The sequence below is a fragment of the Siniperca chuatsi genome, linkage group LG22 (genome assembly GCF_020085105.1).
Source record: "Siniperca chuatsi isolate FFG_IHB_CAS linkage group LG22, ASM2008510v1, whole genome shotgun sequence".
NCBI classification, from domain to species: domain Eukaryota; kingdom Metazoa; phylum Chordata; class Actinopteri; order Centrarchiformes; family Sinipercidae; genus Siniperca; species Siniperca chuatsi.
Genome location: NC_058063.1, coordinates 16,788,363 through 16,814,764, shown reverse-complemented (window position 1 = coordinate 16,814,764; position 26,402 = coordinate 16,788,363). Strand labels below are relative to the sequence as shown.

The 26,402-nt window shown below is 38.8% G+C and overlaps 1 protein-coding gene and 1 long non-coding RNA gene across 3 annotated transcripts in view; one reads left to right on the top strand and one right to left on the bottom strand.

Moving 5' to 3' along the window:
* The window catches only part of ndrg2 (NDRG family member 2), a 33,676-nt gene extending 23,713 nt beyond the window's left edge, over positions 1 to 9,963 (bottom strand). The window contains exon 1 of the mRNA XM_044184865.1: positions 9,690 to 9,963. The gene's annotated coding sequence lies outside the window, so the exon portion shown is untranslated. The remainder of the gene's footprint in view (positions 1 to 9,689) is intronic.
* Positions 9,964 to 10,193: 230 nt separating this feature from the next.
* Positions 10,194 to 24,961, top strand: LOC122870571. 2 transcript variants are annotated; one of them, XR_006376618.1, is made up of 3 exons: positions 10,194 to 10,578; positions 10,838 to 10,908; positions 11,687 to 24,961. It is a non-coding gene; the product is annotated as an uncharacterized LOC122870571 (long non-coding RNA). The 2 variants fall into 2 exon arrangements; XR_006376617.1 differs by having other exon boundaries at positions 10,838 to 24,961.
* Positions 24,962 to 26,402: the final 1,441 nt, after the last annotated feature.

Below are 26,402 nucleotides of genomic sequence, written 5' to 3'. Positions count from 1 at the left end.
GTGCTATTTCCAGTGATTTCTTTTATGTATATTTAGAGCACAAAGTTCTGACACATGACACATACACTCTTATCAGCGGCTCAATCCCTTAATCTTGTTTTTTGGTCTGTTGAAGAAGCTGGGGTTTAATAGTGCCTTGCTCAAGGGCTCATTCAAGGGTATTTACTTGATGTCTATGTATAAATGTGTCATTTTGTCTTTAGTTTTATATGTTTTGTCTATAAAATGTAAAATAACAAACAAAACAAAAAAACAGTCCAAAACCCAAACTGTGATAAATGTATGATATGCTACATGGCCAGAAGTATGTGGACAGCCAAACATTATACCCATGTGTGACTGCTAAACATCTCATTTTAAAACCATGGGCATTAATATGCTGCTATGGTGGAATACCTTCTTGGAAAGATTTTGGAACCTGGCTGCAGGGGATTTTCTCCCATTCAGTGAGGTCGGCCACTGATGTCTGGTGATAAGGCCTGACTCACAGTTGGTGTTCCAGTTCAGTCCAACTTGTTGGATGTGGTTGAGGTCAGGGCTCTGTGCAAATTGGCATTATATGCTGGAGCATTAAGATTTTTCTTAACTATAACTAAGGGGCCTCGTCCAATTTATGAAAAACATTCTCAGAAGTACAAAGACTTGGGTGTCCACATACTTTTGGCCATATAGTGTATAAAACAAGAGAAAAGCACCAAATCCTCACATTTTAGAAACAATAACTACATAGTGTGAATTGTGAATTGTGGAAATCGAACTTTGGTCGCAAGCCATTTTCTTCTTCTGTACATTATCTTCTGCCTGTGAGTCACACTGATGTTAAATGAACCACATGCAGATGGCCTGGACCTGCTGCTGCATCACTGCTCCACCCTGACACGTAATACGCAGCCTTTGTTTACACTTCTTCTGTCTCTGTAATCAAACTGATAAGAGCTGATGGTTATGAGAGGAAAATGTTATCCTGCTTTATAAAAACATTATTAGGACAGTGACTTTATTGCAGAAGCTGTTGCTGAAACATGACTAAATGATATCAAACTGTTGCTTTATGGGCTCAAATATGAACAGCTAATGAGAGGATTACAGTGTTGGTGGTTGATTATGCAGATAAATTAAATATGTATGAATAAATAATAGATTAGATGTCCAGACCGAAAAGCTAAATGGTCACTAAATATCTCCTTCTCGCTGTTACAGTGATTGTGAGCATATACAAATGATGATGCAATGTGGAGCGAATGAGTATATATGAGCTATTATTACAGCAGGCACCAAATTGCTTTGATTACTGTATTCACTAAACAGTTATTGATTACTCTGACAAATCAAGTAGAAATGAGTAAATGTCTCTCCTTCCTTGAGTTATTAAAAGGCTAATTGCTTCAGTTGTGTGTGTAGTAGAAAACATGGTTCCTCTGGGTGTCTATTATGGCTGCATTGATACCACTGATTTGCGGTACAACCAACAGAGGAAATACCATTAATCTACGACTACTAAGTCATGTCAATATCCTGAGCTCCACTCATCCTGATTAGGGCTCAAATGTTCCGTTTTAAGATCAATCATTGATTTAAAACCAGTTTGTGTCTGGTGACACAACATTTTTTTTACATTTTAAAACATAGTTGGACAAAAGCAATTCACACATTTTAAAATCTTCTTCATTTCCTCTAGTGACTCAGCCAGAAAATAAATCCAGCTGAGCCAAAGTCATCTTTTAAATCTTTTCTTAAAACATACTTTTATCAGTCTAAAACTTTAGCTTTAACTTTAACTTGAGTTGTCTTTTATTTCTATTACTTTTCTTTACTGATTTCTTTCTACATTTACGTTTTTTTTAAATGTATTATCTGGTCCAGTTTAATGGATTTTATTTAATAATAATAATAATAATAATAATAAATTATAATGAAATAGAAGTGTTTTCTGAGGTGACACCCCTATCGGCAGGATGTCATAATTTGTCATTGCCTTCCAAAATCGTTGCAAATCCCTGTTGAAAAATAAATCTGTTTTATGAAGTGACAAAACATGGTTAAGGCTTGGTTAGGGTTAGGGAAAAATCATAGTTTGAGTTAAAATAAGTCCTTAGGGTTGGAGAAACATTGTGGTTTGGCTTAAAATTACTACTTCAACCAACGACTGTTGGAAGGAAATGGCAAACGAACAGTTGACTCTCCTCCGATGTTTTGTTGTCCCATCCATCCTCCCCATGTGGACTTTGTCTCTTTATAATATGGTCACACTACTTCCATACTACATCATAATTCTTCTCACTTGAACGTAAACATATGTCATTTTTGGGGCACTTGCTGCAATGACCGACGCTCTAGTTCTTCTTGGGAGGACATTCTAGGTTTCAGGTAGCTGTTTTCCTGTTGTTACATATTTATCCATCACTAGCCTACAGCCATTTTTTCCAATGGACATCCATCATGGCGGCAGCCCGTGTTGCTAAGAGATCTGTGACACAACTGCAGATAATCTTCTCTGTATAAACACACTTCACATGGATATTGTGCGTCCCAGCAGGGGTACGTTACCCCTGCTAACTGTGTTTTTGCTGTTTATTTTCTGCCCTGCTCAGCTCTTCCTCTGCCTGTGGATCTATTGACAAACACTCTTGATTATGTAACTGTGCGCTGTGGAGTGAACCAAACACACACACACACACACACACACACACACACACACATTGTGAACCACTGCCTCTGACAGCACCAGACTGAATGCACATTTGGACACATTTAGGTCGCTTCAATTCCAAATGACAGAATGTAAAATTTGCACCACACAGTTTTTAGTTGGAAAAAAAAGATGCATGTGCACACTCTACTGCACACATGCAACCTGAGAAATATGAATGGAGTTTGGGCAGAGCATTTGTCTATAAATAGGGTGTTGTGAAGGGCTGTTTGGACTCGTGGGAACAGACAGGGCATTGTGCTGCCTGCCCTATCTGTATCTGGCCTCTAGCCATCAGGCAAAGGACTGAACAGTCCCCCCACAAACACACACACACACACACACACACACACACTGGCCTAGATGCTAGTGTATGAAGATTGCTTTAATCTCATACACCTACACAGTATAAAATCCATACGCACTGACCCAGATGTTATGCTGTAGTACACCTACACAGAATATAAAAAAAAAATAAATAAAAAATCCACATTTTTATAAACACCCAGACTAATATGCACTAGACACTACCACTGGCCAAGACTCTGATGACAACAATTCAGATGAAAAACACATAAACAACATTACTCACATGGTCAGAATTTATTCAGACTAGACTGATCTCAAACACCTACACAGTGAGCAACATTGTTCCACACTGTCTCAGTCACCAGCTAACGTGCTCTTCTTCACTGTACAGTAAAAATACATGTTACAAAAACCTGTACTAGCGTACACTGCTGACAAAGAGAAATCACAGGCGCCATAACAAAATAACTTTCTTCAGTTACACAGGCAATGTTTAAATACAACTGCTTTTTCATATCCCCATGTGCTTTTAATATTAAAACAATGAATTTGTCAATTTCTAGAAATCAGTCTGATGAATATATTTTTGTACCACTCCTCTAAATCAATTTCTGGACTGTAAAAAACTAATTTATGAACAATTAATGACAAAACCCATATGAAAAACCTTCTTTATGGCTGTGGATTGGTTTTCATAATACTGTGTCAAGTGCTGGTGGACATTTTAACGGCACCAGATTGGACTTCTTTTTTCTTCTTTATAAGCTATTAACAAAACCGAGTAAAATCCTCTTATCACATCCAAAGATGTAGGTCTTCATGGGAAAAACATTTCAGCTGTGTTCTCTGTGCTTTGGTTTCCATCCAAACGATTCATTTTTAGTAGCCCGTGAGCACAAAATTCAGTGTTTGTTTTGTATTTTCAATGGTCTCTCGTGTCATGTTGGCCGTGTTTGAACACACTGAGCTGAATCTACTGTCAACAGAGAAGAATCAATGTTTCTGTTGGTGCCAAAAGGGAGAAGTGCAACATTAGACAATGTTAGTTACAGTAGCTGCACTCAGATGGGCCATACAGGATACAACTGGAGCGTGTAAATAAAGGACAGGAGGGTTTTTTCTTCATATACACAACTCATCAATGCATTTTAATATATCTAGGCTTTTCTTTTATTTTTTCTTGTTTTTTTTTACAAATGACAATTTCTATTGAATTTTAAATAAAATGTCAGAAAATAGTTAAAAATTAAGCTAATTGCTAACTTTGTTTATCTGCCGTTTGATGCTGGACAGGGAACGTGCAGCGGGTATATCGGGGCCTTTTTAACTGAAATCAGCTGCCTGCTGTGACTAGTAACAAAATTGATTAGAGCGGAGTAGAAAACGTATCAAAACAACAAGCAAAAAGACGTTAATGCGCCCTGTTGAGCTGAGGGGAACTGCAGAGTTGGCTGACATTGTGGCTTTGTCACTACGAGCAACACATAACACATGGTCATTTTATCAATTTTTAATTTAAAAATGTTGATTAGCGCAGCTTTAAGAATGTACTTTATTCTCTCATTTGTTTCAAAAATCATTTGTTCCAATGGCAAACTAATTAAACTGGCTATCAGTCCTCCAACACTTTTGAGAGACAGAGACTCTGTTTGAGACAGAGACACAATTACACCCGCAGACATGAACATCAGCTCCATAACACCATCTGCACTGAAACACCATCAAAACATCATAACACAGTCCACTTACTACAACAATACTTCACATTTAATCAGTGGCTTGGCACCGTAGCTACACTGAGATGCAGTGCTTGTGTCACAGCACTGACAGGTCTGTATACAGCCAACAGCTGGTGTGCACTTAGAGAGGAGATCATTTCAGCATCGTCAACACCTCAACATAAGGACAAAGACTATTTCTGAGCGCTCAAGATGACAACATCATTTCATTCCCTGATATTCTGGGACCTGAATCCTCCTCTGAAGCAACACTTGGAGTCCATCTATAGCTGTTTACTGGCTTAGTTTGCTGCATATCCACACATTAATCTACCTTTCAACAGTGTTATCAGTGTCTTCTAATTCCTAGCAGCTATCAGACCTTAGTGCCATACAATCTAAGCTGATACAACACGTAGAATATTTGGTCAATTTATCATTATAGCTCATTTAAAGTCAGGAAATTAACTCCATCGTTTTTATATAACAAACTGTTTTATTGTCAAAACCATTGTTGTGTTATAAGTAATGACTCATAACTTGAAAAACATACAATGAACTGCTCTTATTTTACATCAGTAATTGTAAGGTAAGAGGTGTCAATTTTGGAACAAAACCTCCAGATGTGAATCCACTTTCTCCGATATTGAAGGCCAGAAATGAACTATGATTTGAGCTTTAATACCTCACCACTGTACAACCGTGACCACTCTAACAGGTAAAGCATATCGTCTTTCCCTGCAGTCAACACTGATGGATTAGCAAACACTGCGGGAGTAAAAGTTAATATTGGTAGAGTCAACAGGCAAGGTGACAGTCTGAATACGCTCGAGTAAGTTTCCCCCTACACCAATAGCAGAAGAAGTGCATAAATTTGTGCTTTGGCAAATGGAGCAAATATGCAATTGTACTGTTTAGCAGCACAAAGTGCTTTACTAAACAGAAAAGAAAAAAGCAGACAGTTGGTGTAACATTACCCCCTGGCTGTAACGTCAGTTACACAACATTATCTAGCTAAAGTTTGCTAACATTAGCTAACCTTACTCACCATAAGCTAACGGTTATACCAGACCAAGTAAGGCTGTAACAGCAACATCTCTAAGTGTAGTGAATTGAGCAACTGCGTGTTTTATTAATCAACGTTTCATTTGTAAGAGGAGCATTGTTACATCATGCTTTAAAATCGTCTTCTCAGCAAGAGAGTTTATCATTTCAGCATGAACATCAAAAAATGTTGCGTTAGATGAATTCCAGATTTTTTAAAAAATGTGTTGGGAACCCTGTGGATCTTTGACTTGACTCTGCCTGGAGTGCAAAAAGTCAAACTGTCACTGACAATCTGAATGAACACAGCAGATGTCCAATGATGGTTCAACTAGTCTGTAATGAGGTCAGATTGGTCAATAGCCACCATATAGCAATGAGGTCAGTGGTGCAGAGGCAATAAACATGGCCATCACCATCTATAGTTTTACAATATCAAACTTTCTTTTGTCAAAAGAAGTCCAATGCAGATTACAAATGCAAAACTTTAACTATTAAGTAATCATGTACAGATGTCTCTGTTTTGTCAGTGGGTTCAGAAATGTCTGCAAGCTCCATCAAAGGACTCTGAAGCGACACTGCTCCCGTCCGCCACAGTTTAATGATGTCAACAAGTTGATCTCCTTGGATTATTAGTCTGGCCAGAACACAAACACTCTGGTATGTAGCATCAGACCAAAGGGCGACTGTTCCAGCTGAAGAGTTTATTTTTGGCCCTGACAGATGCGTATGACACGACTCCAGAAAAACTTCACAAATCACCGCTGTGACATCTCAACAGCCCGCCTCGTTCAAAGTGTCCTCGCTACAACCTGGGCGTGCTGGAAGATAAACGGAATTAGCAAACTTCGGCAGTCATGCATTTGATATAGAAGTCATTCACAAAAAAATCCTAAAATGTTCCACAGAACGTCTGAAAATGAATGCTAGGAACTGGATTTTGCACTACAATGACATACAATTGCCTCACCCTATTGGCATTTTACTATATTTCAAATTATTTTGTTGCGCGTTGCATTATTGATTAATCTATTGCTTATTTGTTCAATTGTTGGATTCATTTGATTTCAAGTGCATAAAAATGTCAATAAATAAAAGACAAACTACTGCTTTTTTCATTCCTCTAATAAATTAATTGAATAATGGTTTCAGAACAACAGTGAATTGTTAGGATGTTTTTTATTGATTCAGTCATTCATTCTTATATTTTCTTTATGTTGAGAACATCACTAAGTCTATATGAAGAATAGGCTTTACTGGTGTGTCAGTGTTACACAAGATTGGTTCTGCAGCTCAACATCCGTGGAACCTCATCAAATTAAAATAGAAAATGCACAGCAGAACAATTTGTTCTCGTGACCTCTATAAATACCCCATGATTTGTAATTTCTGATGCAGGAACACATTAGAGGGAAAGCCGAGTGTTAACCAGTGGCAGGAGGGAATTCAAATAATTTTAAATTAAGTACAAGGAGCACTACAATGATGTCAAAATATTTAAAGCAATTAAATCCTGCAATCAGAGTTTTACTTTAAAGTACACCCTAATACAGAAAGATGTACTTAAGGTTTAAAAGTCAAAGGGTTCATTTAGAGTGTTAAATTATTGATTTGTTCATGCGTAAACAGGGTTTTAATGCTACAGCTGGTCCTGGTGGTGCTATCCTATTTCATATACAGCAGGATAGTTTAGACTAGCACCTATGACCTATTTTATAGCTAGCAAAAACAGCCTGTGGCTATATTTAGTGGGTAGAAATGTACAATATATCTCTCTGGAATGTGCTGATCTCTCTGAACTGTCACAAAATGTAGGAAATACTCAAGTAAAATGCCAGTACATCAAAAAGTAAAATACATAGTGGTATCTAGATAGGTCTGGTTTTATCTGCTGAGGTTTTGAGGTAACTGCCTCTGAGATTTCTGCCTCCATCCCCGATGCAATAGCGGTGAATGGGATGTTGTTTGTGCCGCACAGAGCATTGAAAAGTGACACTGTGAAACTGACATGACAAATCAAAGTTTACATATAGGAACTACTTTCTCCCAAGAAATAGTCCCAAAGAAAACTGTCCACAGTGAGTAACCATGATTGAAAAGACACACTGCTTATGAGATTTTCAAATATAATTTGACAACGCTTTCAGCAGCAAAAGAAATTCCATTTGCCTCGGTTGCATTAGAGTAAAGTCATAAATCTCAGTGGCAGATATCTCAAAACCTCAGCAGATAAAACCACAACTACATGTGCATGGCTGAACTGAAATTTGTATGAACTGACCCTTTAATATTCTACTAAAAAAACATATTCTTCAGGAGTCACGTTTTTCAGTGTGGTCATTCATTCTGGTAAAATACTAAAAATTCACTTGAAATAAACAGCCACAAAATTATGGACACAGGACTGCTGGTAACACCACACCCACCAGCAATTCCAACCAAGAAAGAGAAACAATACACTGTGCATGTGTCCGTGTGTGTGGCTGCATTTCAGCGTAGTCTATCATTTCTGACATAGCTCGTGGAGAGCCTGTGCGCGCGGGCGTCCTCGTGCGCCTGCACGTGTACATCTAAATCCACAATCGTGGAAAAATGTCTACTTCAGAAGAGCCTGTCTGCGCTCGTGCACAAGTCTGTGTTAGTGCGTGTGCGCGTGTTATCAGCAGGGGCTCCAATTCACTCAAAGAGCAGTGAGTCTCCAAATGCGGTATGACTCACAGAATCTGCGCGCGAGCTTGCTTGAGTGCGTGCGTGCAGCTTGCAGCATAGTGAAAACCTGTCTGTAGAGCTGTGTGTAGACAGAGGGGAGATTTGTGTGTGAGCGTGTATATGTGTGTGTCCTTGGTCTGGCACGACACACTGAAGCAAAACATTTCCCCTCGCGAGCCAGTCATGCTATAAGATATTCCATAAGGGAGACTCTTACGAAACGCATCTTTTCAAGGCATTGCTGCACGCTTTTATTTTCTCTAAGGTTTTATCCGAGCCAGCACAGGGCCAGTGAACGCATGCACAAGGGACACACCTCCATTTGACATTGACACACATTATAACCCCTTGTCTGGAGAGCCACAACCCCCCCACCCCCCACCCCACGAGCAGCCCCAAACTACCTACCCCCTCCCCTTTAAAAAGAGACAAAAGCAACCTTTCTATCACGAAACTAAAAAAAGTATTTAACCATGGAATTGCCACTGCTGCAGCTCTACAGGGACTGTTTTAAACACCACAAAGGAAGAGCAATGATGCGCTTGTTGGCTGAAAGACAAGACAGTGATGGAGGAGGGTTCATATATGATTCAAGTTCATGTGATACGAAAATCTCAATATCCTGTCCTACATTCTGTCTGCAGGAGGTTTGAGCCATGCCATTGAGCTGTCTTGCCTGGGTCGCTTATGATGGGGGGGGGGGGACAAAGATCCGCTGGCTATGCCACATGTGCGCGTCAGTAACACGTACTCTCTCTATCACACATACACTCTCATCAGGCTCACGTGCATGCATACAATTATTTAACTAGTACTTTTTTCAGTTGGTGCTTGCAAACAGATATTTAAATATTCATGTCTTGAGTTGAATGTTTGTTTGTTTTTTTTGTTGTTGATGGGCGGACCGAGCAGCGTGTTTCTGGATTCAATCAAGGAGGAAAACACGGAGGACACTGTTTACTTCGGTTATCGGTTATATGCAATATTAAACAGCAGGGTCCACCTTGCATCCCTGCACATTTCTTACAGAACTCCACCTTGAAAAACACATTATTTTTCTCGTTTTCTTGCCTTGTTGCACGACTGTTGAATGAACAATGACACATTTGCACAGGCTACTCCCTGACTTTCTCCAGGAGGGCATAAAGAGCTCAAACTAGAGCTAAAAAAATAAATCACACCCCAATTATGCTATTAGGATAACAACGGGATAAACTCACCTTTTGATCAGCAGATGGGGAAGCAAAAAATCTTCACACAAAAGCAGGGACTAATAAAAATATATATCTCGTTCTCCACTTGCGCAATGTCTTCTTGCTCTCTTTCCAACCTGTTCCTCCTGATCTTCCCGCTAATCTCCTGGTATTTCACTTTTTCCTCCACCTCCTTTATTTTCCGCTGTGCTTTCTTCCTCTCAGTTTCCCCCAGTGTTGTTTTTATTTCTTCTTTTCTCCAGCAGGAGGAAAATTGAGCACAGAGGGAAAAAAAATATGGAGCGGTCAATCAAACTGCAAGATGGAGGTGGAGTTTTTAGGGGTGGTTTAAAAAGTTATCTGCCAGTAAATCAACAACAAACACGTGTGAACTTGTTTATTTGAATCCAAAAAAGGGGAAGGGTTATATTTGAGACACCTTGTGACAGCTCTGGTTTGGACCAGACTAAATGCTGACGCGATATCGGGAGAAAATAGCATATTACTCTTTCTGGCTCCCCCTCCGCCTATGATTCACGTTGGTACAGTCCACCCTTGCTGAGCTTGTGGAACAGGGAAGAACGCGAGAGCATTCCTTCCTGGACCCGAGCCAGCAGGTAAACAAACACACCTGGTCAGGAAGGGGAAAGGGCAGGGAACGTTTCGACTTCAAGGAGTCCAACAATGAGATCTCCATCCTGGAGAGGTCTGGTGGTCCAAACCTTGACTTTGGGTCGCCTCTACGGGGTCACCGAGGGGGATTTCAGTTCCCCTTGTCCAGCTGGAGGAACGAGAGTCAGTCATTTGCAGTAGTTCACCAACTGAAAAATGTTTATGAAATGGCCGTTTTGTCCCTCACATACGTCCTGTAAGATTAACTCTTTTAGGTCCATGTGGAGAAAGCAGAGAAAACCAAGTAAGACAATAAAATCCAAATAATTAGGAAAAAAAAAAGTTTGAGAGAAAAAGAAAATGTAATGAGCTACATGAATGGTGTCTAGGGCCTACATTTACATTACCTCAGAAACTACAGTGTGTGAAATGAGTATTTAATGAATTCAATTATTGTTATTAGCATGTTATGGGTTCCTGGAGTAAAAATGTGATCTTGGATCCCTATTGATCTCACCAACTCCCCTTCTCTGTGCATCATGAATGTACTCTGTTGCCTATAGATTCCCAAACAGTTCAGCGCAAACAGCAGGCCACACATGGCAGGTACGCCCAGAGACCCAGAAACCAAAAGGTACAAGTATGCTGAAATAATACTACTGCACCCATGGTTTTAGTGGCAATTTGACTAAACACAACTTTATGCGTAGCTTGTGAGCATAGTATACATTTAATTAACAAAAAACAAATGTTGCACAGTGAAGCTGGGACTTTTATGGTCCCTGGAAGTCTGGGCCCCCTTTGCACAGATGGTAATCCAGCCTTGGTTGCAAAAGTGTGGACAGCATACTTGTTAAAATAGGTTGAATTCAGCAAAAGTGTGACATCATATAGGTTAACATTGGACACCTTTGCCATTTCCTTCCATATAAATATCAACATTGGCTGTTATTAAACAAATATCTGTCCAGTTTTCAGATAAAACAGAATATTATTTAAGTGTAGTCAGACAATACAGCCTCATCACAGACACCACTGTAGTTCAAAGAAGTGATTAAATGTTTTTCTACTTCTTTCTACTGTGCCATATTGTTAACATTAAATACTTAATGGCCATTTGATGAATTTAATACACATAAATAACCATCAATAAACAAATATGAGCTGTGGAGTTTGATGTCCAACTTGCTCTCCCACTTTGGCAAAAGTTGAAAGAAATTTGAGCTAGAGCACACTTTATTTAACCTTGGTGCTTACAATCTTACTGCTTACTTAAACATGGATTAACAGGCACAATAAAAGGTTTATGGGATATATTGTATATGTACAGAAAGTGTAAGGTAACATAATATTGTATAACAAGACAAGAATTTAGGCATGTTTAAACAGTTTCTTCTTTTTCTCTTCTCCAGTCCTCTCAGGTTTTGATGATACCAATTCTCCCACTCTAACCATGAAGTAGTGAACTTGCATCAATCTGTTTTCCATGCTGGAATACATAATGAGCTCTTTTATGCAGGAGCAGAGGGAAAAATAAACATGACACATGTAATCCCAGCTGAAACTGTACTGTACTGTACTGTACTCCAAACCCAGAGCAGAGCTGCTGAGAACCAGAACATCACTCATCAGGTCTGTGGTTATGTAAGTCAGGTCATAGTTTCCCCAAGTGACACACACAGACTCTCATTTGTATTGCCATTGGTTGAGTGTTTCCTGAATGTCTCGCCTAGCTGCATTTAGAATGGAAAAACACAACAATATGAAATTATAATGAATGGTTCTCAACAGTTATTATAGTGACGTTGGCATTTAATCCTACCCAATATTACTATACCATTACTATTATAAAACTATCAGGATTTTGCAGGAAAGCTGTCCAAATGCAACAAATAATTGCAACAAGTCCTCCAACCCATACGACCACATAGGTCGTTTGTTCCTACCCTCTAATACGACCCACAATTAGCACCCCTACCGGTGGCAGATGAGGACGGGCTCTAAGCATGCGTTAATTAAATCCCGTGACGTTAAACACGTGGTTAACGTTATGAAAGTGTCACGGTTTGGTTAGGTTTAGGCAAAAAAACTACTTGGTTAGGCTTAGGAAAAGACCAAGGTTTGGGTTAAAATAAGTAATGTAAGTCACGTAACTAACGTTATGTAACTTTAAATAAGTCAGTTGACTTTGGGTTTCACACAGGGCACGAACCCACCACCTCCATGAGCGGATGTTTTAGCTCTTTATACTATGTCACCTGACTTCCTGGTTTGCTCCTGTCATAGTTACCACAACCACTAGAGGTTGCATCCAACAATAAACTTAAACATGGGTCATAATAAGCTGCTTGGAAACAATGTAAACAACGTTTTTCTGGTGAGGACAGTCTGAATAATAATGGCTTTCCAAATGTTCTAGCCAACAAACTATCATCTTTGGAAAAGAATCCAGTTTTGCAGCGGTTGGATCTGGAATAAAACTCACTCAATATGTTATCTGCATCATGGTTGGCAGTTTAATAAAATCTCTCCGTGGCCCTAAATTAACCACCTTACATAATGATCCTCCAGCCCTTGCCTTTTCTTATGCTGCGGTGAGCCAGATATTTGTTCCACCTGAGCACACTGACACGCATTTAAACAATATTACTGTGTCACTGTGAATTCAGTACAAATCAAGTACAGTACAAATACCTTCACCCTTCACTGGATTAAAAATGGATTGACTCATGCTCCAACTTTTTGCATACACTTCAGAAGAATGTATGAGGTCAATGGTTAAAAATGCAACTCTTTCCGTACATTATTTGATCCAATAAAAGTAAGTGCAGAATGGTATGTGCAGAGAGAATTGCAGACATGCACTGCAGCAACTGCTTCAACAGTTACAGTTATCAGTGGTCATCCCTTATCTTGGCCCACCAGCTGTGCAGCCTGACTGGATTAAAGGGCTTTCAGGTGACGTAACACACCCTCTTGCGGCCATACTGGAGGTCCAACATAAGCTGTGAATGTCTGATAGCTGTTGTGGACGAGACATGACTCATCTTCAACAGTAAGGCATAGATGGTTTTGCTGACAATTTTGAAAACAATCATTTTACTAAGATATTAAATCATATTTGCATTGATATATTGGCAGGTTGTTAGCTAGCTCCTCCCGCACAGCAACAATAATTTTAATGTTAATACATCTTATATACACACTATTTTATGTAAAGGGTAACTTAACATCCCTGATTCTGGAGAAGTATGCTCTGGTGTGTCACTACACCATGGCATCATTGTTGGATGAGGTTTCAGCTCAAACTAGACTGGTGTTGTTAGTCTTTAAAGAGTAACTTGACACCTCCTGAAAATCTTGTTATGATATGCTTATTTGCATACTTGCCAAGAGTTAGATAAGAAGATAGCTACCGCTCACATGTCTGTACAGACATATAAGCTAACCGCAAGCAACCGGTTAGCTTAGTTTAGCACAAAGACAGGAAACGGGGGAAACAGCTAGCCTGGCTCTATTCTAAGGTAATCTGCCTACAAGCACCTCTAAAGCTCACCAAATATTTTTTTTTGTCTTTAGTTTAATTTGTACAAAAAACAAAGTGTAATGACAACTCGCAGTGTTACAGGGGGCAGTAAAATGCTCCAGCCAAGAAAGAGTTTAATATGGACTCTTGGGAGACTAGCCTTGAGCTGAAAGAGATCCAAATAAACAAATACGGGGGATGTGTTTCAAGTCTCTCTCAGCTGAGTAAATACAAAGTTGTAGTCACACTGTAACAAAATTTGTGAAATGTTAAGAGATTTCTTTCCTGCGTAGCTCTCCCTCCCTCCTGTGTGTCTTCAGCTCCATCAACAGTCAGTTTCAGCCACGTTTCTCAAACACACAAAGGGCCGTGCTATCATCGCTGGACAGCTGAGACTCGTTTCACAAGATATGTGAGGGTTTACTTCCATCTGTCCTGAACTCTGTGTGACCTGAAACAACCTCAACCTTTAAATCAGTCCGTGGCCAAGGCTACTGTGTGAGAAATCACTCTGATACAGCAGGATGGAGCACCTGTACTCTACCAAACAATAGGTCTATCGGTGAGTTCATGGCAGGTTGAATAGTTGATGAAAAGTTTTCTCCTTCTCTATCATATCTACTAGTCCTGAAAATAAAATGCGTGTGTGTGTGAGTGTGTGGTCTGTGAGGATTTCTGGTACACCTCGAGTCAGTCAGCACTGAAACAAACAGACAAATACCGTTAAGTGTAAATATGTCATTTAGTGGTACGGCGGACTTTGTTTTGTTCTGCTGCCAATAAAAAGGGTAGCAAGAGGAATAAAGTATGGCTACATACTGTAATACCATGCAAAAACAAAATGTTGGACACAATGAATCACATGACTCACAGAGAACACTCAGCCTGGAAATGCTTTTGTTTGTTTTCTGATAAAATACCAGCTGCTGTGCTACAAAGACAAGCCGATAGCTACATGTCGAGCAGGATGTGACGTTAAAGAGCGCTTAACTGGCACTGCATGCAATATTATATTCAAACTAAACATTCAAAATTACAGAGGATCAAGTTGCACCTGAGTCGCCAAACTTTATAATTTTGTATTCTGAGTAGATTTTGCTTTTTGAAAAATAGTTTATATCTCACTTGGACTTCTGATTGTGAAGGATGCTGCTACCACCCACCCTTCCATTATAATCAAGTTCACCCACTGTGCCAGTCAAAAAGCCTGTGTAGTGTAATTCACTATAGTACTATTAAAATGATGAGATTTGAGCTTAATTATAATTGAACCTCTGGGACGAAGCCATGGGAGGTTCAGGTAGCCGGTCATGTAATCAACCACAGGGCAGGGAAAAGTATCCATCATATGTTTAATTTCAGCACAAATCCAGCAGTGGGTGTATTGAATGAATTCCAAGTTTGAACACTTTCATCACCTCATTTACTGCTCAGTCACTCTCATGAGATCCTCTTAGCTCCCAGCGCAGGATTTTAGAAATACTCAGTTCCACAGAAATCCACCCCTTACGACACTTGTAGCCACAGAGAAGAAAACTTTTCAGATATTAATGTTTTTCACATTTATCTATTAATTTACCGGTTTAAAGCAGCAGTAACTAATTTGGGGGCAGCGGAAACAAGATGTAAACACTCACACTCACATTTTAATTGGATATAGCGAACTGTGTACAGTGGGTTTTTGGAGATTTTTCACCCAAAAATAACAATGAGAGTGGTGAGAGTGAACAAAAGGCAGTCAAGGTGGGGGCCAGAAAACCAAAACATATAGCTGAAAAATACTATAATCATCCTTCAAGCTAAGAGGAACTGCAGAGTCGGATAAGAATTATTTGTAGGTTAATTGCTTTGAGTGACACCTTTCATGTTATTATTTCATACCTTTTTAATATTTGTAAAAATATTTATTATAGCAGCTTTAATAAATAAGACATCAGGAATGGTGGACCCTGCCACTAACAATGAAAACTGCTATATTGAGAGGTAATTATTGAATGTGATTACACTGAATGGCTATTGCAAAAAAAAAGTGGGGGAAAAAACATAGTATGGGGTTTGAAATTATGAAAATCTAAAGGATTATAACTTTTGTATTGTGTAAATTTTATGTTTTAAAGCCTACACCTGAAGAAGCCTGAAAAAAGATCATTTGTGTGCAATTAGACATAACCCCCAAATTCTCACCGCCAAGTCCGCAATAGTTCCCTACAGCTATGTATCTCTGGCACAATAGTTATACATGGCCGTAGGGAACTATTGTGGACTTGGCGAGATCTCTCTTTCAGGATGCAGCTGTTGCAAAGATGTTTCTTTCTCCATCCTGAGATGGATGGCTTCCAAGCTTTCATTTAAGGAATGATTCAAAGATCTGCACAGTTATTTCCAAATATGTACATGTATTACCTGAAGAAATCCACTCTGTTAAAGTGTTGTCTCTTGTTTAAATTTAGCGCCATAATCATGTCAAGGTATGTATTAACTCGCACTTGAAAAACTCTTCTTTCAGTCTTCTTCACACAATCACTGCTAGTTCAAAGTCGGTGAACTCTGTGTTCCTGTTCCACACCACAATCAGCAGCACCCTCGGCCTGAGGGTGACGATCACCTTCATCATCATCATCATCAGCTCTTGTTCATCCTCTTGTCAAGCGCTACAGATGCGCTGTGCTCTTTTCAGGGGAACGATTACAGACACAAAGATGAAAGACTTCAGAGCAGTTCTATTACTTTTAAATCTTTCATATTCCATTTGGAGCAACAAGAAGAACAATCGGCGACATCAAGGCCTTTGATCCTCTGGATTTTCAGCTTTTAGTGGTCCAACCAAATGTCTATATCATTCCTTGTTAAGTACCAAGATTCAGCTGGCTGGAAGCTTTCGTCTCCTCCATGCTGGCTGTTGTTGGGATGCTGAACCAGACCTATGGGGCCTGGAGTTTTAAACTTTCATCTCCTCCACGTTCATCTCCTCCATGTCAGCTCCTCTTCAGCATTTTTGTTGCTTTTGTCCTCCTTCTGCCCTTATTTTGCAAAAAGCTCTTTGTGAATAAACTAGCTTTGATCTGCCTGCTTGCTCACCGTATCTTCCTCTTCTCTCGAGTCTTCAAGACAGACTGGATAATGTGCTGCAGCTCCAGTGGGTCATTGGTGGCCCTCATCGGCTAAACTAGGCTCTTTTTAATCACTGCAGTTGACCTTGTGACCCCATCTGCCCCTCTGAACACACACACACATGCTCACATACAATCAGATACACACACACACACACGTCCTTCCTTCTTTTACCCTCCACACAGCCGACCTCCTGCTGGCAGCAGTCTAACAGAGTTAATGCTGATGGAAGGAGAAGAAAATAAGAGTGGAAAAGTGAAAAAAAATGATCCACAGCCAGCTGGCTTTCTTTTTGTTTACCAAATCATGAGTTAACTCTTGATAAATGCATATAACAGCTAACACATGGCCAAGCCATACAATGTGTTCCACAGAAAGAACAGAAATAGATTTGAGGAGAATTTTTCTGTCAACATTTCCTTTGAGCATGTAAATTGTTTTACATTTCCATACTTTATCTTATCACATTTCTTGTGATTTCTTGCTACATTTGCAAGATGTTGCTAAAAATCTGTTTTTGAAGGCAATACAAATACTTTGAACATGGCTGAAAGACACTTTATTAAAAGTTCGTAAAGAATATTAATACTAATATATTTGGAATGACTTCTAAAAGATCCACACATTTAAACAGTGTCACTAACATTTTTAATTATTTTATTCATCTGTAGTCCTTTATGTGCACTGGATTCTGTTTATGAAGTTTCATAGTTTATCGTCTCATATCCACCCAGTACCCTTTAGTTGCACATCACTGTCACTCGACAATCCTCTAATACAGACACTTTACAACACAACAGGCACTGAGCTGACACACTTATCCAGAGTGATTAACAGCATCCACATTTACAGACCCACATTTAAGCGAGGCCACACTCGTGCTCACACCATACTCTGATTATGTTGGTAAGATTATGCTCTTAGGCAGAGTGAATGTAATTGCAGTAACATATTGTTGTTGCTGTTGGGCGTAAACCTTGGAACTCCGATTTTGGTGATTTGCACGTTTTAGCTTAAACAGAATTCCATGTTTATCTGTAGAGTAAGAGAATCCAAAAAATCTTTGGTGTTCAAAACTCCATAGAAAAAGCAAATACTTAAAAAAAGATTTAGAAGAAGATTTTTATGTTTTAATGGACCAATATGAAGTTGTATTGTATATTCTGATCTAATGTGTATTATTAAGAAAGTGCCACTTTACATAATCATGTACTCACCTTGTAATTGAACTGGAAATAGACATAGCCAATGAGAAGGAAGATAATCAGTGTGTTTCTCAAGGACACTTTGACTTGGCACATACTGATGGACACCTTGTTCTGTTCTCTGATTGATCTTGAGACCTGATAGTAATAAGATGGGGACACTGTGTACACCACCAACAATGGCTACAGACTTCTTTCACTGTATTATTACCCTAGAATGTTAAACACACCATCTGGTCTCCAGGACTTTCCCCTAAACTTTATCTGATGCAAAATAAAAAAAGATGCAGTTGTTGTGCATCTTAAAGCACAAGTTATTTTTTTATTGCAAATGGCAAATAGTAAGGGGTGCTACAAATGCTTTAACTGCATCCTTATGCACACCTACGTTCAAATATTTTATACAGTATGTGTAATGTTTTAGTTCACATCCTTGTACACATTTGATCTTACTTTTAGAGTAAATGATGCCTTACAAGTGCCTCACTTAATTTGATTCATGATTACAAAATATAAATAAGTGACTTGAACCAGTCATTGGTTTGCACATTGGGATCCAACTTGGAACCTAAAGAAACTATTCCCTTTCCTCTCTGCTCTCATAAATGAGTTACATATGTGACCCTCTTACAACTTGCTGTAAAAACTACATGTTGATTTGTGTTTATTTCACTATGTACTGTATATAGGCCTGTATCTGCGATTATATTGTATGCTGACAACATCTGATTATCCATGTCTGATCTTTTTTCAACTTTCTGGACTTGTCGACACTACTGGAAACCACCTCTCAGTCTGGGCCATGGGTATATGGGTCTGGGTGGTATAGCTTATGTATTTTTTTGTAAACTAAATGAAAAGTCCCAGTTTTAGATAGCTCTTGGCCAAGTAAAATTAACTTGAGCAAGACTGAAGTACAGTAAGTATCGTATGTGTTCTTTGAGACTGGAAACAGCAGACTTTGTAGGAAATGTGGTTCTAATTTTGAGAAACACACTGGCAATCAATCCACTCACCCATCATCTCATTTATTTACATATTCCAAGGTGGTGCAATTCATTTGACAATAACACTGTGATTATTGCACCTTTACCAATCACATGATTGTTCATTATTCTGATTTATTTGCATTTGAGGTGAAAATGTGAACATGCTTAGCTCTTTGTATACCAAAAACAGATCTGCGCAGCTGTGAGTGATAATTAAGTTCACAGTTAATGTCACTGTCTCATTATCTCCTCTTTTATCTGAGAATACTGAAGATAATGCTCTTACTAATTTGACCTCAACTGATGGAACAAATCACTGATGTTATAATTTTTCTGTTTTACTTTCTTTTTAAAAATCTTTTTACTCCTTTCTCTGTACATTGTAAAATTTATTTGGCAACATGTTAAGCTTTTACACTGACAAGTTTTCTTCCGCATTACTCTCATGTTACTACCCCCTCGCCTCAGCCTCATGGTCTGTTTAAACCTGCCTATCACTGCTAAGACTCACACACACACACACACACACACACACACTATACACAAACTCACAAACAAGACTTGAATGCATCGCTATCAAGTCTTGATGAAGGACAAGTGGATTTGTTTGATGCTAAAAATCAAAAGAACATCAGAAATAGCTCCACTGTAGCAAGCTGCGCATACATCCTTTTTAGCACCATCTGAACGAGTAAAGAGGCCTTTGTGAGAGGAAGCAGAGGGGGAAGGGAAGAGGAAGATGATGAAGAAGAGAGGGGGAAACAAGTAAAAATTACTGCATCTCCTCAGGGATTATAGTAGTCTACTGTTACTGTCAATGTCTTTATAGCAGCAGGAATGTATGCATGTGCATGTGACTGGGTGTGTGCAAGTCTGTGTGTCTGTGATTTGAGACAGCTGCAGAAAAGAAGGGGGTTGCAGTTTATTTTCCTGTGGAAAAAGGGGGTGTGTCCCTGCACGCGATTGGCCCAGTGGGCCGACTCCAGTGTAAATGACATCACAACTTCGTACCTGACCTACTTAAAGTGGCTGTGACGTCACCGCTGTCTCTTTTACTGTCTCTCTTCTTCTCTGTCCCCTTCCTCCCTCTCTTATACAACTAATTTTTCTCCATCTCCTTTCTTCTTAGTTCTTGCTCTCCCCTCTTTCTAATCCCTATTTTTTCGCATTCATCTTCTCCTTTTTTCCCCCATTATACAGAGGCAAAGACACATGAATAAAGTTAAATAGGAGAGAGAGAGATAGAGAGAGGAAAGAGAGCAAAGAGGCAGAATTATCTACGGTTGCCAATAACCCAATTTATGCAGATTAAAGCTATATCGATGAATATTAATGTGTTGGAAAGCAGCACTGGCCCCAACGACATGACAAAACGGGAAGGCAAGCTTCCACCATATGGACAGAAAGGCGCTTAGGGTAAACACTCTGTTTTTTTAGACAAAAAGTTTTTTAGATATGTTTTAGCTGTGAAATAGGAATTTAATACATGCAAGCTTCAATTTGCAACGTGAGATCATTTCCTTTCGCGTTAATTTGGACATGTTTTACTACTCCAAACAAATACCATACTTGCGACATGTGTATGTGCATCTGTAAGACTCACAAATTTATCTGCAATTTGTGAGCAATAAAATTTGTGAGCAATAAAATTTGTGAGCAATAAAATTTGTGAGCAATAAAATTGAAAAATTTGAAACATTTTTTTCTGTGGAAGTAGTGCAAATTGCTTTTGTGAAACAAGCTCCACATCTTTTAAATGCTGTTGAAATAAAGGTTATATTTAGTAACGTTATTTAATCAGGTAATCAAGATCTCCTGGGAGACCTATGAACTAAAAACAATTACAGTCAGGCAACGATGCAACCAGCATACAGACAAAAAAAAAAAATAAATCAACCAAACAGAACTAATTAAAACAAATAGAAGTAATAAAAACATCAACTAATGGAGGTTTAATGTCTGTAAGGTAATAAAAGAATCTATCTTGAGAGCTGTTTGCAATTTCTTCCAATTAAAAGGGGCATAGTACTTGAATCAAGTCCTCTTAGGTTAGAGGTAGTGTGCTGTGTATATGGGATATCTATTTTAAGTAATTGATGAATCAGATAGTTACAAGATTGAAATAAGAGAAGAAATGTGAAGACGTTGGAACGCTTTAACAATGTAGCGTTATAGATGATAATGTAACCTTTACGGGTCTGTTTAACTTTTCCTTTAATTTAAACTTTGAATACAGGATTTGCACTTCTCATTGTCATTATCATTGACGTGATAGTGAGCAGCTGTAACGAAAGAGTTTCCCCTCAGGGATCAATAAAGTATTTCTTATTCTGATTCTGATTTAGTATTTTTACATCATATTGCTACTAGTACCGCTGATGTTTTTCCTACACAGTGCTCTCAGCCACCAGCCGCAGCATCAGTGTGGTTTACATGTATAAATGTATTACGATGGAAAACAGATGTATTGGCAGATTTTTGTGTTCCTGAACTTGTGTTGTGTTCAGATTATCTGTGAGGAGCAGGGACGCTGAGGTCGGGTTACAGCCGCAGGGTCGGATCTAATCTCAGGCTACAGTCAGATCTGACAACAATCGCTCCGGAGCGAGAGGGACCGAAGGAGGGAAGGGAGAGTGATAGTGTTTGATGGTTAAAGAAAGAGTGGAGAGAAGGAAGTAGGTAGAGGCACGAAGATCAAAAGAGATATGGAAAAAGCAAGCAAGTGTGGTGAAACTGGAAGGATGGAGGGATGTAAGGCAAGAGCATAACAAACTGAGAAACATACGGAGAATAGTAAATAGAGAAGAGGTGTTCAAAGGTTGTACAGATTTAAAGAAGATAAAGGAAGACAGAGAGAGGGACATAATAAATAGAAAAGAGCGGGAGGGAGATAATCCAACTTTTCCTCCCTGTGGAGAACATGGCCAAAGGGAGAAAAAGAGCAGGAGGCAAAACAGCCTAAAGCAACAATTCCTCTTCTCATACCTCCTCCTCTTCTTCCCCTTTGTGTTCAGTGGAAACCCTCTTTCTCTCTCATTTATATTCACACCAGCTATGGGGCTAGTCACGGGGCAACCACTGCACAATACTGTTCAAAACACACACACACACACACACACACACACACACACACACACACACACACACACACACACACACAGGCTCTTTTTTGTAAGGCTAAATTAAGTGCAACCAAGTGCAGCCACAACAGGCTGAACCAAAAAAGAAGAACCTTCTTTCCTCACAAACATGCTGGTGTTAAATGGTTTGACAGGAGGTGATCTTTTCTTTTTTGCATTCCACAGCTCTCACATGCAGTATGCACTGCAAAAAGAAGAGGAAAGAAGAAAAAGTAATATATCTAAATAAACAGCAAGGGATTTTCAGGCAGGCAAAATTGGCCCAACGGCTGCCAAAATCTGGCACTATTGCTGGAATGATCAGTCAATTATTTGATTTTCTATACAAACTTAAATCAACATATATTTTTATATCAACTGATTAAATGTTACACCGTTATCAAGCAAAAATGCCACAAACTGGTATGAACCAGAACACCAGTTCTCAAATGTGGGGATTTGCTGCTTTTCTTTATATTTGCTGCATTAATGTAAATTAAATATCTTTGGGTTTTAGACTGTTTGGTGAGACAAAATCAGTTTGATCTCATCATGGGTTTGGGAACTTGTCATGGGCTTTCTAAACTATGTTTGTGCATCTGAATAGAGAAAAGAAGAAATACATTAATTGAAAATATACTGAGATTAATCATTAAGAAAAATAATCACTATATTGTAGTTACAGCCCGTTGCTGTGTCTTAATTGACCCAAATAAACTTGTACCACTTCCATGAACCAACATTGTCCCAAAGTGCTACTACTTTAGTTAAAAGGCCTTGGTGCCAGTAGGTTGTATTCTGTGGTGATGCGGTTGACAGAAAAAAATTATTATAGATGCCACATTTGAATAAAAATATGAAGTTAAACAGTGTTTTTTTAAGCATGACTGCGATTGTTCCCTACACTTAACCATGTGTTTATTATTGTAACCACGACAACAAAGGTCCCCTAACCTAGTCATTTCAACTCAAACCACAATGTTTCCCCAAACCTAACCAAGTCGTTTTTTTGTTGTAGTAGTGAAGAAACTCTGCTTGTTTTTTTTAAAAAAAAAATAGACACCATTCACAACTAGTCTTGATTTTAAATCAAAGGAGGAGATGTAATATGTTTTAGTAAGTATCTGAAGGGCTGTAGTGGTGGAAAGCAAGTCACTGCATCTGTGTTAACATTGTTATTAGTAACTACATGCTAACTGCATCAGTATCAATATTAATCAATATTCAGTGTAAACGTGAGAAAGAAAGAGAGGGAGAAGCAGGTCACTATGTGGGTGTGTTTTTCTTTGTTTGAAATACCCCAAATACAAGCAGCTCCAAACCAAATCAAAGTTGTTATTAGGACTGATAGTTTTACAGTGCAGCCCCTCCATGACTCTGTGTCAGCAGTCAGTGCATCAGTAATTAGTAGAGTTAATGGACAGAGAATTAGGTGTAAATTGATGTTAAAACGGGTATAAATGTCCTCCTTGCTACTGTTGCTGCTTATACACACGTGCATAGGCTAAATTACTTTGGACTTGTTTGACGCTCCTTCCTTTTCCACCCCTCTCTCTCTCCACACACACACACACACACACACACACACACACACACACACACACACTCACCCAGCAGTGACATTGCTAAATCACCCTGGTGGCTTACAGCACCATCCCTCGATCTCTCATCATCACCTTCCTCCTCTTCCTTATCTCAAACCTCTCTGCAGCCCTATAATACTCTTCCCTTTCATCTCCCTCCTCCTAGTCTCTTTCACCCCCTTCCCATCCCTCGCTTTCTTCTTCCTCTCTCTCTGTCTCAGCCGTGACCTCTCTTTGGCTCAGATTATTCTGGTCTTTTTATCTTCCCTCCTTTCACCTCAATCTTCACCCACCTGTAGGGCTGCATCACCTGGTACATCATTCACTTCTGTTCATTTTTATTTTCACATCTGATGTTTGGATGGTTAAAGGCTGACAATTTACAGTATAAAACTATGATTACACTATAGGGCTTCTACACAGAGCACAAGCTTTTAAAGGCTGATTATGTTAAGCGGACAAAGATAATGTCCACCACAAAAGGATTATGTAACAGTAAGAAGTATTACAATGACAAAGTAGCATTATGTTACAAAATCAGTGTAAGACATTCACCTGTAGTTGAAAAATGAATGTTTTGTAGCCATCTAGCCATTGTTTCAACATTTCTTTGTTGACTTTATTTGAACAGGTAGTTAGGGCCTGTTTCACCTTTAAATATAATCTTTTATATGTTGCTGTATACTTAAATTGTTATATATAACCGGATACTGGATTAGTTAATGATTAAAGGAATAGTTTAGCATTTTGGCAAATATGCTTTTCACTTTTACGCTGGGACTTAAATGAAAACATTAATACCATTCTCATGTCTGTATGGTTAATATATACAGCTAGCAGCCTGTTAGCTTAGTTTAGCACAAAGACTTTAAACTGGGGGAAACAGCTAGCCTGGCTCTGTCCAAAGGTAACGAAATCTGCCTACCATCCTGTCTTTGTGCTTTGTCCTGTTTAAGTTTTACAGTATTTCTTTAAAATTAGGCAAGTTATAAAACGTTGGTTAAGGTTAGGGCAAGCCTGTGGCCATGGCTAATTTGGACAAACAAAATGTCTTTTCAAATTGGGTGCTGAAACCGAGATGTTGGAGTTACATTAACATTAACATTTTTGTGCACCAAAACCACAACACAGTCACATTCCATTGTTCTCAATGTCAAAGTAGTGCTTGTTACTTGCAATGTTTCTTCCTTTCAGTGTTTTTAAATATATCATGCAATTTCAGGGTAACAAGGTGCTAAAGTGATGAAAATGTTTTGTTTTTTATCATATGGCTCATACTGTATATTCATGAAAGTGAAACATTGTTAAGTATCATTAACTCTATAGGTGATGGAGAATTATTTTAACAATTACAAACTGCTCTCACAGTGGACATTTAGACTTGCAACAGCAGGAAAAACCATAATGAGGCCACACACAGGTGTGACTAATAACATTATTAATGGCTTGGCTACATTTAGTGTTGCCAGCTGAGCCAGCATGCACACAGAGGGCTCAGCTGGCAAACTTAAACGGAATGCAGCCATTATTAATGTTATTAAAGCTTTTCCTGTTATGACATGACGAAATGACCACCATGAGAAAGATCTATTTCAGGTTGGTACCTGTTATTTTGATGCTGAGTGAATTTTTATTTCTTTTACCTGTATGCAGGTTTGTTAACTCCCTATAGAAACATGGAAAATACTATCTGGTAGTTTAAAACAGAAAAAATGTGATCCTTCCTTTTTTTTTTTTTTTTTTTAAAAAATCAGTCCCCTAAACAAATCAGCCAGCTCTGTATTATGTTAAAAGTTGCTTCAAGAGCTGGTTCACGGTCTCATTCTGTCACTTTTGAGAAAGTGCCAAATAATCACATAATATTTACTAAAAACCAGATGATCTAACAGGGACACAAAGGATTTTGATTTCTATGTTGTCATCAGTCATTTAGCTGTTGGCTTTATCTAAAGGACTTACAAAGAATGTGGCTTGCTCTATAGGACAGTTAAAGAGCTGTCAGTGGATACACTTTGCTGGAATCAAACCTGTGACCTCTCACTTTCCTGGACACTCTCCATAACAACAAGGCAGTCCGGTTGCTCTCTGTCCTGTGAAAACCATGTATCTCCAAAAGGTCAACTTTTCACAGGCAGACAAAAACAGTTTTCAGCTTTGTGACACCGCATTTTTCTGATAGTTAAATGGAGTTTCAAGTGGTTTAAGGAGAAGAAATGTAAAAACCCATTAAATAATAAAATTCTTCAGTTTGTCAAAAATAAAAAAAATAAAATACATGATACATGGTGATACATGATTTTCACTGGACAGCATAGTGGACAACATTGCTCAATTTCAGTGTTTGTATGTATGTGTGCAAAATGTCCACAACTTTCTACTACGTGTGTGCTTAGATATTTATACAATTTAAAAGCTACATAGCAAATGTTTTGCTCTCAGACAGGGTGTGTATATGTGTGTAAATATGTGACAAAGCCAGAAAGTGAGACAGATTGTGTGTGTGAGCTCCTCTGTGCTACTGAGCCATTGATTCCGCTGGACTGGGCAAGGTTCCCCATGCAACAGTGATCACACCACGGTCACACGTTAACCTCC